Genomic DNA, 13,220 nt, shown 5'->3' on the forward strand with positions numbered 1-13,220 from the left:
GCTTCTAGAATCACAGCAACATGCAAGCCACCAAGTGTGACAAACTGACAGACGAGTGGTGGAAACCTACAAATACTAGGTTAATCACAACTATCAGCCACCTGGTTTACACCATACCCAACCAAACACACTTTTCTACAGCAAATATCTTAACAAGTGTACACTTCTCTCACAAACACGTACGATCACGACGATGTCACAGATCAGTAGATCCTGACACTATTAGAACACACGCTAATATTCAGAGAACCGCTTTGCCCTTCTTAGTAAAAACTCTTACCCTGCAACCCAATTGTATGATGCCAAGATGCAGATCAAGCACAGACTTATTTATCCATGGAGTTAATTACCACTATGAATAATAACGCCCACTAGCTCTTCTAGCCATCAACAGCACGAGCTCTCCCTTTCTACACAGTTCCTCTTTCATTCACGTATGAACCCAGTAAACTTTGACTGGGTGTCTGCTCCATCCCAGGCCCTGTACTTGGCATAGAGTGGACAGTGACCCTGGGCCGTTGCCCTCACCCCCCTGGAATTCCACAGACGAGACCCACGGAAGCCTGCTCGGTTTCTGAGGGGTCGTGGCCAGACGGGTTTTCTAGAGAAGGAGCAGCCATGTCTCTGGTGAGACACAACTTTTCTGTTTCAGTTAAAAGAAAACATCATTTTAAGTTTGTGTCTAGGAGTTCTTTGTGACAGGAAGAACCATTTGAGCATCTTCAGCTACATTTTAGCTGAAGGGGAAGGAAAAAACTTTTTTCCCCAAGGTCTCCATTTAGAATTTTTCTGAAGAGAAGTTGGGCAAATTTTTAAAAGTCAAAGACCCTCTGAGGGAGGCTACCATATAGAAATACATTGTGTGTGTGTGTGTGTGCTTATTCATCTGGTATTCTGAAACCTTATTCAACTCACTTAATAGATCTAGTAGCTTTTTTTGTAGATTCCAAATGATTTTCTACATAAATGACTATGTCATATTCAAACAAATCAGTTTCCACTTGGGCTGTTTATTTTTTTCTCACCTTTTTGTGCTGCCCAGAACATCTAGTAAAATGTTAAACATAAAGTGGATATCCAATCTTAGTATTGATTCTTTCACCACTTAGTATGATATGAGCTGTAAGCTTGTCATAGACGCTGCTTATCAAGTTGAGGAAATTTCTAGTGGGCTGAGAGTTTTGATCACGAAAGGTGTTGGATTTTTGTCAAGTGCTTTTTGTGCACCTATTGAGATGATCATTCAGCTTATTTTTTAAAAATTGTTTAATTTGTTATATTACATCAATTTCTGTATGTTAAACCAACCTTGCATTCCTGGCATAAACCCTGCTTTGTTATGATGCCCTTTCCTTTTTACATATACTTGGACTCTACTTTCTAAATTTTTGCATTTATATCCATGAGGAATATTTGATGGTAGTGCTCTTGTAATGTTTTGGTATCAGAGTAATGCTGTTCTGGTTAGTTGCCGTCCAGTCGATTCTGACTCTTAGCGATCCCACATGTGCAGAGTAGAACAGTTCCACAGGGTTTTCAAGGTTATGACCTTTCAGAAGCAGATCATCAGGCCTGTCTTCTGAGGCCCTCTGGGTGGGTTGGAACCATCAGCCTTTCAGCTGGTAGTTGAGCACTTACCTGTCGCGCCACCCAGAGGGCTACAGGAGTAAAACCGGGCTCATATCATGAGTGAGGAATGTTCCATCCCCACACACATGTGCTTCTCAGTACTCAGCTTTGTCCTCTCAGGGGACTCTCTGGGGCTCTCCAGCATTCTCTCTGGGAAGCCTCTTCCCCTCCAGAACTCTGCACTGCAAATGTAGCTACCGCAGCCACCCCAAACTTCCTGCTCCATCTCAAAAACTCCTGGGATCTACGTCTCTACACCATGGTCTGGAATCTCTCTGCAAATGGTAAGCCCTAGCAATTGCGGGGCTCACCTCATTTGTTTCCTGCCCCTCATGGACCACTGTTTTCATTGCCTGATTGCCAATATTTTGAAACCCGTCTCTCATGAATGTTCTCTGGATTTTCAGTTGTTTGTAGTGGTAATTGTTTTTAGTTGTTTCTAGAGGGTAAATATGATCCCTGTTACTTCATCTTGGTTGGAAGCAGAGTCAGGGTCCAGACTTTTGAGTCTCGAAAGCCTTCTCTCTGACATAACATCCCTTCTCTGAAGCGATGACTGTGCCTGGGTCTGGATACCCAAATGTGGGGAAGGTCCAAGAGTTCAAAGGAAATACTAAGAAAGAAAATTTGAATTACTAGGTTACAACAGATTTAACAGAACCAGAAACACAGATGAACTGAACACGGTAGACTGGATGGCCTAGTAGGACAGGACAATGTGTTCTTGAGGATGGAATCCCAAACCTGTGGTCACCATCCCAACATGCAGGCACAGGGCACTTCGCAGTGACAGCAGTAGGACTGGGTGGTGGACTTTGTTAGTTGCCTGCCCAGTAACCATCACCCCCTTTTGCTCCCAATAAAATCCTAATTTTGTTCAGGTATCTATGCCCACTGCACAGAGCCATGATCCCTGGCAGAATTGCATCTCACCCCCACTCCATCCAAAGTTAGGCCTCTCAGTGGAATGCTGAATCCATTGGTCATCAGCATTGACTGGTTCACAAATAAGCATGTGCCTCTGTACTTGCCAGGGTGAAAGAAGCTTGCTTGGAAGTCGTTGGGGAAAAATGTTTCTTCATTCCAGAGACTGGAAAGAAATGGTTTCTCTTATTTCTGTGGGCATTGTTATACGTGGATGTAACAGCTGGTATTGCTACAGCCATCCTGCTACCTGCTTGAGGATAAAGGAAATGCCCAGGATGGTGGACCCAGGAGACGGAGAGCCTGGGACCTTGACGACACCAATGAGCTTCTGAATCACCAACTTTGTAGCCTGCTATAGGCTCAATCTCCTGTTACAGGACAAGAGAACGTTCCTTTTTGTTTAAATTAAGACAACATTACTTTATTTGCAAACATTCAAACATATAAAGATTGGTTTCATGACTCACATTTATAAAAAAGAATCTAATATATTTGCCTAATACAACATAGCCTATAAATGGCAGAGCTAGGGGTTGAACTTGGTTTTTCTGGCTCCAGTCTACTGGAGGACAGAGGGAGGGTAATCGGAACTCAAACTCTTATATAAAATGGCTGGCACTATGAGACAAAATTGCAGTACATGCTTATAGAATTTTTTTTAGAGAAAAGGATAACACCTAATCCTTCATCCTTTTTTTTTCCTTAAGCTTCAATCTGGCCCTCATTTCAGCTGTTAGATTGAATTCTCAGAAGGAAGGTAAATTGAAAAATGGATTCCAATTCTTTTTAACTCCCACCCACATCCTGTCTCTTTTCCCTGACATCTCTGATCAGTCACTGGTCCTTACAGACTGAGGTCAAAGACTCCTGATCCATGGGTGGAATGTGGGTCACAAATGTGCCTTATCTGACCCACACATTGTTTCTGGCGACACTGCCGAGCTCACACTTCTATGTGGAAACAATTGTCCAGGATTCTGCTCATTTCTTGTAGTCAGCACACTTCACATTGTTTTCCCTAGTCCCGGTTGCCACTGGATTTCACTAGTGTATATGCCCCATACAGGACAGTGGTGCTTCAGTGGTAGAATTCTTGCCTGCTATGCAGGAGACCCAGGTTCAATTCCTGGCCAATGCACCTCATTGCACAGCCACCACCAGTTTGTCAGTGGAGGCTTGCGTGTTGCCCTGATGCTTAACAGGTTTCAGCAGAGCTTGCAGATAAAGACAGGCTAGGAAGTGAGGCCTGGTGATCTGCTTCCAAAAATCAGCCAGTGAAAACCCTGTGGATCACAAGGGTCCAATCCACAAGTGATCATGAGCTTGGTGCAGGACCGGGCAGTGTTTGGTTACATTGTGCGTAGGGTCACCATGAGTCGGTGTCGACTTGACAGCAGCTGACGATGACAGTGTATATGTCATTTCAAGTTAGAATCCTCTTTGTCGTTCTCTCATTTTAGAAGGCTCCAGTCACCAGATGTCCACCATGATGACTTTTATTCTATGAATGATCAAAACGTGTCAATGGCAAATTCAACCTGTGACAGAGAATTGAATCAGACCTTTCTCTTTCATTTTCTCACCGTAATGGAAATCCAGAAAGAAGGAATACCTCTGTGTGTTTGTGTGTGTGAGAAGTGGAAGCTTGATTAACACTTGCAATCATTTTTATGAACTGACATGGTTTCCATAAAATGTACTTCATGGCTAAAGAAATACTAATATTTGAGCAAGATAGAAAGTGGTTATTTTATGATTTTTAATTGTTTTTACTTTTTAGGTCCCTGAAACTAATATCAATACAATGAATATTTTAGTTTTTTTTTTTTTAAATATATTTATGTATGGAACCAGTGAGCAATGAACACTGATTTGCAATTTCAGGGACTGTAAATGCAGCTATCAATTACCAAGCCCTGCTTGTAAACCAGAAAACAGATTTTTAAACCTAACTTTTGGACCTTTTGAACACAAGTCAATACTGTTAACTTCACTGCCTGTAAGCTTTGGAGAATGTAAGGTATTTGTAGATAAGAGCAATCTAAATTTCCCTCTCATAATGACATCTTTCTTTTCTGGGAATGCCCCACAAGTTGACTTAAAGCAGAGCTGACAAGTCATATGAACCTGACCTTAAAAGTGTTTTCCAGAGGCGGGGCCAAGATGGCGGACTAGGTAGACGCTACCTCGGATCCCTCTTGCAACAAAGACTCGGAAAAACAAGTGAATCGATCACACACATAACAATCTACCAACCCTGAACAACAAACACAGATTTAGAGACGGAGAACGAACAAATACGAGGAAGCAGCGACTGTTTCTGGAGCCCGGAGCCAGCGTCCCAGTCAGGTAACCTTGGAGCCGGGCTTAGGTCTGGGCCCAGGGGAGCTGAACTCAAAAATCTCACGACAGCGCAAACAAGGGGAGCAGCCCTACCCCCCTGAACTCACCCCGGGAGGGGGCCCAGCCGGTCCGCGCGGGTGGTGTGGCGACGCGGCTGGTGGGAGAAGTCCCCCGGAGGCAGCGACAGATTTTGGAGCCGGGAGTGCAGCGTCCCAGCCGGGGAACCTTGGCGCCAGACATCTGACTGGGTGCTGTCACGGCACAAGCACGGGGCGCAGCCCTACTCCCCTGAACTAACCCCAGTAGGAGGCCCAGCAGTCCACAGAGACGGCGCGGCGACGCGGCTGGCGGGACGAGAAGTCCCCGGGAGGCAGTGACTGGTTTTGGAGCCGGGAGTGCAGTGTCCCAGCTGGGGAACCTTGGCGCCGGGCTTAGGACTGGGTGCAGGGGAGAGCTGAGCATGGCATCCTCTCACGGCGCAAACATGGGGCGCAGCCCTACTCCCCTGAACTAACCCCGGGAGGGGGCCCAGCTGGTCTGCGGGGGCGGTGCGGAGATGCGGCTGGCGGGACGAGAAGTCCCCGGGAGGCAGTGACTGATTTTGGAGCCGGGAGTGCAGCGTCCCAGCAGGGGAACCTTGATGCTGGGCTTTGGACTGGCAGCGGAGGATCTGACCGTGGCTTCAGCGGGCCAGACCCTCGGGGGCAATCTCCACACAGCCAGCACACATAGGCGACATGCCCCTCGAGAATCTCAGATAAAATAGTCATTCCAAGCAAGATAAGTAACTTTGGCTATATTCCGAGGTGCTACTCTCCTATTTCTCTGAACCCTCCCCCACCCTTCCCAGGTGGCTTCATTAACATTGGAATTTCCTGAGCCAGAGGGAGAACGGCTCCGGCTCCACGGCGGCTTTGCTTCCCCCCTGCCCCCCCCCCTTTTTTTTTTTTGGTCTTTTCCTAACCCATTCTTCTGGCCTGAGAGAAGGAATCACAAAAAACCCAGGGACCAAAAATCCATCCCTAATTAGACTAAAAACACAGAACCAGCTACAGCCAAGCATATATGATCCAAATCTCAGACTTTCATCCTTACAGGGAACAAGGTGGTGGTTATAATCCAAAGGCAGTTCTGATAGGGATCTGACTGCATTTTTTTTTAGCAGATTTTCTGGAAAAACAAGTTTCCCAGGTCTGATATCTCTGCTTATTCAACGGAGCCCTAAGTGACCCACAACAGGGAACTGAGGGCTGAAGCTCCCCCCCAGACCACCTAGCCTCTTGCCTTAGGGGTCTAAGGAGGGCGACATCTACCAATCAGTAGAGGTACTTGCACTGGGGGCCTAAGGTACAGCTGCAGTGCCCTCCCACCAAGGTGCTATAGGAATAGAGACACACCTACCTCACTGACACTTGGGGGAAGCCTGTCAGCATCCTGCCCCCCCTGGAGGGTGAGCCCCAGCTGCTAATAGAATCTGGTGCACACAACTATCACCACTACTTCTCGAGGTGGATAGGTGTTAGGGTGCAGCACACACTTGATGACCCAAAATCAGATTCTACTCAAGAATAGTGAATAGACTCAGGCATATATATCTGGCAACAGCCCAAACCAGCTGGTAATAGGTCATAAGTAAGTCAAGGGCTACAACAAACAAGACAGCACAATCTAGTAGCCCATCCACGTATATTGAAAGAAAACAAAACAAGATAAGACTCAGTGAGCAATTATAGAATAAACCACTACTTTTTTTATATCTTAGTGATGGCTCAGAGACAGCAGTCGATATCAAACCACATAAAGAAGCAGACCATGACAGCTTCTACAACCACCCAAACAAAAGAATCAAAATCTATCCCAAATGAAGTTACAATCCTGGAATTATCAGATACAGAATATAAAAAACTAATTTACAGAATGCTTCCAGACATCACAAACGAAACAAGGCAAACTGCAGAAAAAGCCAAGGAACACACTGATAAAACAGTTGAAGAACTCAAAAAGATTATTCAAGAACATAGCAGAAAAATGAATAAGTTGCAAGAATCCATAGAGAGAAAGCATTCAGAAATCCAAAAGATTAACAATAAAATTACAGAATTAGACAATGCAATAGGAAGTCAGAGGAGCAGACTCAAGCAATTAGAATGCAGACTGGGAAATCTGGAGGACCAGGGAATCAACTCCAACATAGCTGAAAAAAAATCAGATAAAAGAATTTAAAAAAATGAAGAAACCCTAAGAATCATGGGGGACTCTATCAAGAAGGATAACTTGCGAGTGATTGGAGTCCCAGAACAGGGAGGGGGGACAGAAAACACAGAGAAAATAGTTGAAGAACTCCTGACACAAAACTTCCCTGACATCATGAAAGACGAAAGGATATCTATCCAAGATGCTCATCGAACCCCATTTAAGATTGATCCAAAAAGAAAAACACCAAGACATATTATCATCAAACTTGCCAAAACCAAAGACAAACAGAAAATTTTAAAAGCAGCCAGGGAGAAAAGAAAGGTTTCCTTCAAGGGGGAATCAATAAGAATAAGTTCAGACTACTCAGCAGAAACCATGCAGGCAAGAAGGTGATGGGATGACATATACAGAGCACTGAAGGAGAAAAACTGCCAGCCAAGGATCATATATCCAGCAAAACTCTCTCTGAAATATGAAGGTGAAATTAAGATATTTACAGATAAACACAAGCTTAGAGAATTTACAAAAACCAAACCAAAGCTACAAGAAATACTAAAGGATATTCTTTGCTCAGAAAACCAATAATATCAGATACCAGCACAACACAAAGTCACAGAACAGAGCATCCTGATATCAACTCAAATAGGGAAATCACAAAAACGAATTAAGATTAATTAAAAAAAAATGCTCATAACAGGGAATCATTGAAGTCAATATGTAAAAGATCACAATAATCAAAAAGAGGGACTAAATACAGGTGGCATAGAACTGCCATATGGAGAGTGATACAAGGCGACATAGGACAATACAAGTTAGGTTTTTACTTAGAAAAATAGGGGTAAATATTAAGGTAACCACAAAGAGGTATAACAACTCCAGAACTCAAGATAAAAGCCAAGAAAAACATAACAACTCAACAAACATAAAATCGAACACTACGAAAATGAGGATCTCACAATTTACTAAGAAAAACGTCTCAGCACAAAAAAGTATGTGGAAAAATGAAATTGTCAAAAAACATAAAAAGGCATCAAAATGACAACCCTAAACACTTATTTATCTATAATTACGCTGAATGTAAATGGACTAAATGCACCAATAAAGAGACAGAGAGTCACAGACTGGATAAAGAAACACGATCCATCTATATGCTGCCTACAAGAGACACACCTTAGACTTAGAGACACAAACAAACTAAAACTCAAAGGATGGAAAAAAATATATCAAGCAAACAATAAGCAAAAAAGAGCAGGAGAAGCAATATTAATTTCTGACAAAATAGACTTTAGACTTAAATCCACCACAAAGGATAAATAAGGACACTATATAGTGATAAAAGGGACAATTGATCAGGAAGACATAACCATATTAAATATTTATGCACCCAATGACAGGGCTGCAAGATACATAAATTAAATTTTAACAGAATTGAAAAGTGAGATAGACACCTCCAAAATTATAGTAGGAGACTTCAACACACCACTTTCGGAGAAGGACAGGACATCCAGTAAGAAACTCAATAGAGACACGGAAGACCTACTTACAACAATCAACCAACTTGACCTCATTGACTTATACAGAACTCTCCACCCAACTGCTGCAAAGTATACTTTTTTTCCTAGAGCACATGGAACATTCTCTAGAATAGACCACATATTAGGTCATAAAACAAACCTTTGCAGAATCCAAAACATCGAAATATTACAAAGCATCTTCTCAGACCTCAAGGCAATAAAACTAGAAATCAGTAACAGAAAAACTAGGGAAAAGAAATCAAATACTTGGAAAATGAACAATACCCTCCTGAAAAAAGACTGGGTTATAGAAGACATCAAGGAGGGAATAAGGAAATTCATAGAATGCAACAAGAATGAAAATACTTCGATCAAAACCTCTGGGACACAGCAAAAGCAGTGCTCAGAGGCCAATTTATATCGATAAATGCACACATACAAAAAGAAGAAAGAGACAAAATCAGAGAACTGTCCCTACAACTTGAACAAATAGAAAGTGAGCAACAAAAGAATCCATCAGGCACCAGAAGAAAACAAATAATAAAAATTAGAGCTGAACTAAATGAATTAAAAAAAAAAAAATAGAGAACAGAAAAACAATTGAAAGAATTAACAAAGCCAAAAGCTGGTTCCTTGAAAAAATTAACAAAATTGATAAACCATTGGCCAGACTGACTAAAGAAATACAGGAAAGGAAACAAATAACCCGAATAAGAAACGAGAAGGGCCACATCACAACAGACCCAACTGAAATGAAAAGAATCATATCAGATTATTACGAAAGATTGTACTCTAAGAAATTTGCAAACCTAGAAGAAATGGATGAATTCCTAGAAAAACACTACCTACCTAAACTAACACATTCAGAAGTAGAACAACTAAATAGACCCATAACAAAAAAAGAGATTGAAACGGTAATCAAGAAACTCCCAACAAAAAAAAAGCCCTGGCCCGGAAGGCTTCACTGCAGAGTTCTACCAAACTTTCAGAGAAGAGTTAACACCACTACTACTAAAGGTATTTCAAAGCATAGAAAATGACGGAATACTACCCAACTCATTTTATGAAGCCACTATCTCCCTGATACCAAAACCAGGTAAAAAAAAAAAGAAAATTACAGAACTATATCCCTCATGAACATAGATGCAAAAATCCTCAACAAAATTCTAGCCAATAGAATTCAACAACATATCAAAAAAATAATTCACCCCGACCAAGTGGGATTTATACCAGGTATGCAAGGCTGGTTTAATATTAGAAAAACCATTAATGTAATCCACCACATAAATAAAACAAAAGACAAAAACCACATGATCTTATCAATAGATGCAGAAAAGGCATTTGACAAAGTCCAACACCCATTTATGATAAAAACTCTCACCAAAATAGGAATTGAAGGAAAATTCCTCAACATAATAAAGGGCATCTATGCAAAGCCAACAGCCAACATCACTCTAAATGGAGAGAACCTGAAACCATTTCCCTCGAGAACGGGAACCAGACAAGGATGCCCTTTATCACCGCTCCTATTCAACATTGTGCTAGAAGTCCTAGCCAGAGCAATTAGGCTAGACAAAGAAATAAAAGGCATCCGGATTGGCAAGGAGGAAGTAAAATTATCTCTATTTGCAGATGACATGATCTTATACACAGAAAACCCTAAGGAATCCTCCAGAAAACTACTGAAACTAATAGAAGAGTTTGGAAGAGTCTCAGGTTATAAGATAAACATACAAAAATCACTTGGATTCCTCTACATCAACAAAAAGAACATCGAAGAGGAAATAACCAAATCAATACCATTCACAGTAGCCCCCAAGAAGATAAAATACTTAGGAATAAATCTTACCAAGGATGTAAAAGACCTATACAAAGAAAACAACAAAGTACTACTACAAGAAATTAAAAAGGACATACTTAAGTGGAAAAACATACCTTGCTCATGGATAGGAAGACTTAACATAGTAAAAGTGTCTATTCTACCAAAAGCCATCTATACATACAATGCACTTCCGATCCAAATTCCAATGTCATTTTTTAAGGGGATAGAGAAATCACCAACTTCATATGGAAGGGAAAGAAGCCTCGGATAAGCAAAGCATTACTGAAAAAGAAGAAGAAAGTGGGAGGCCTCACTCTACCTGATTTCAGAACCTATTATACAGCCACAGTAGTCAAAGCAGCCTGGTATTGGTACAACAGGCACATAGACCAGTGGAACGGAATTGAGAACCCAGATATAAATCCATCCACATATGAGCAGCTGATATTCGACAAAGTCCCAGTGTCAGTTAATTGGGGAAAAGATAGTCTTTTTAACAAATGGTGCTGGCATAACTGGATATCCATTTGCAAAAAAATGAAACAGGACCCATACCTCACACCAAGCACAAAAACTAACTCCACGTGGATCAAAGACCTAAATATAAAGACTAAAACGATAAAGATCATGGAAGAAAAAACAGGGACAACCTTAGGAGTCCTAATACAAGGCATAAACAGAATAGAAAACATTACCAAAAATGATGAAGAGAAACCAGATAACTGCGAGCTCCTAAAATCAAACACCTATGCTCATCTAAAGACTTCACCAAAAGAGTAAAAAGACCACCTACAGACTGGGAAAGAATTTTCAGCTATGACATCTCAGACCAGCGCCTGATCTCTAAATTCTATATGATTCTGTCAAAACTCAACCACAAAAAGACAAACAACCCAATCAAGAAGTGGGCAAAGGATATGAACACACCCTTCACTAAAGAAGATATTCAGGCAGCTAACAGATACATGAGAAAATGCTCTCGATCATTACCCATTAGAGAAATGCAAATTAAAACTACGATGAGATTCCATCTCACTCCAACAAGGCTGGCAATAATCCAAAAAACACAAAAGAATAAATGTTGGAGAGGCTGCGGAGAGATTGGAACTCTTATACACTGCTGGTGGGAATGTAAAATGGTACAACCACTTTGGAAATCTATCTGGCGTTATCTTAAACAGGTAGAAATAGAACTACCATACAACCCAGAAATCCCACCCCTCGGAATATACCCTAGAGAAACAAGAGCCTTCACACAAACAGATATATGCACACACATGTTGATTGCAGCTCTGTTTACAATAGCAAAAAGCTGGAAGCAACCAAGGTGTCCGTCAACGGATGAATGGGTAAATAAATTGTGGTATATTCACACAACGGAATACTACGCATCGATAAAGAACAGTGACGAATCTGTGAAACATTTCATAACACGGAGGAGCCTGGAAGGCATTATGCTGAGCGAAATGAGTCAGAGGCAAAAGGACAAATATTGTATAAGACCACTATTATAAGATCTTGAGAAATAGTATAAACTGAGAAGAACACATACTTTTGTGGTTATGAGGGGGGGAGGGAGGGGAGGAGAGGGTTTTTTACTGATTAATTAGTAGATAAGAACTGCTTTAGGTGAAGGGAAGGACAACACTCAATACATGGAAGGTGAGCTCAACTGGACTGGACCAAAAGCAAAGAAGTTTCCGGGATAAAATGAATGCTTCAAAGGTCAGCGGAGCAAGGGCGGGGGTCTGGGAACCATGGTTCAAGGGGACTTCTATGTCAATTGGCAAAATAATTCTATTATGAAAACATTCTGCATCCCACTTTGAAATGTGGCGTCTGGGGTCTTAAATGCTAACAAGTGGCCATCTAAGATGCATCAATTGGTCTCAACCCACCTGGAGCAAAGCAGAATGAAGAACACCAAGGTCACACGACAACTAAGAGCCCAAGAGACAGAAAGGGCCACATGAACCAGAGACCTACATCATCCTGAGACCAGAAGAACTAGTTGGTGCCCAGCCACAACTGATGACTGCCCTGACAGGGAGCACAGCAGAGAACCCCTGAGGGAGCAGGAGATCAGTGGGATGCAGACGCCAAATTCTCATAAAAAGACCATACTTAATGGTCTGACTGAGACTAGAGGAATCCCGGCGGTCATGGTCCCCAAACCTTCTGTTGGCACAGGACAGGAACCATCCCCGAAGACAACTCATCAGACATGAAAGGGACTGGACAGTGGGTGGGAGAGAGATGCTGATGAAGAGTGAGCTAATTATATCAGGTGGACACTTGAGACTGTGTTGGCATCTCCTGTCTGGAGGGGGGCTGGGAGGATAGAGAGAGTTGGAAGCTGGCAAAATTGTCACAAAAGGAGAGACTGGAAGGGCTGACTCATTAGGGGGATAGCAAGTGGGAGTACGGAGTAAGATGTATGTAAACTTGTATGTGACAGTCTGACTTGATTTTTAAACGTTCACTTGAAGCTCAATAAAAGTTAAAAAAAAAAAAAAAAGTGTTTTCCCCTTAGTCCCGGATTGCTGTCGTTCAATTCTAATGTGGCCAAATTTGTCAAGGGCAAATTCCTTCAACTTGTATGCCATTTTTCTTCAGCATTCAGTGACAGAAGATGCTCCTTGCAGTTTTCTCCTCATTAACTGACAGCAGGTAGAGACTTCTGCTGGAAAACTACTGCAGTTTTCAGGGTTACTCTGTTCACCTGAGGAGCCCTCGTGGCACGATGGTTAAGTACTCAGCTGCTAACCCGAAGGTCAGCGGTTTGAGCC

General features: G+C 42.0%; 1 non-coding gene across 1 annotated transcript; it reads left to right on the top strand.

Annotated features, from left to right (window-relative positions):
• The first annotated feature begins 3,623 nt into the window (after nucleotides 1-3,623).
• Nucleotides 3,624-3,694, top strand: TRNAS-GCU (transfer RNA serine (anticodon GCU)). The gene has a single exon. It is a non-coding gene; the product is annotated as a tRNA-Ser (tRNA).
• The last annotated feature ends 9,526 nt before the right edge of the window (nucleotides 3,695-13,220 follow it).

Source organism: Elephas maximus, chromosome 22, assembly GCF_024166365.1.
Source record: "Elephas maximus indicus isolate mEleMax1 chromosome 22, mEleMax1 primary haplotype, whole genome shotgun sequence".
Lineage (NCBI taxonomy): Eukaryota > Metazoa > Chordata > Mammalia > Proboscidea > Elephantidae > Elephas > Elephas maximus.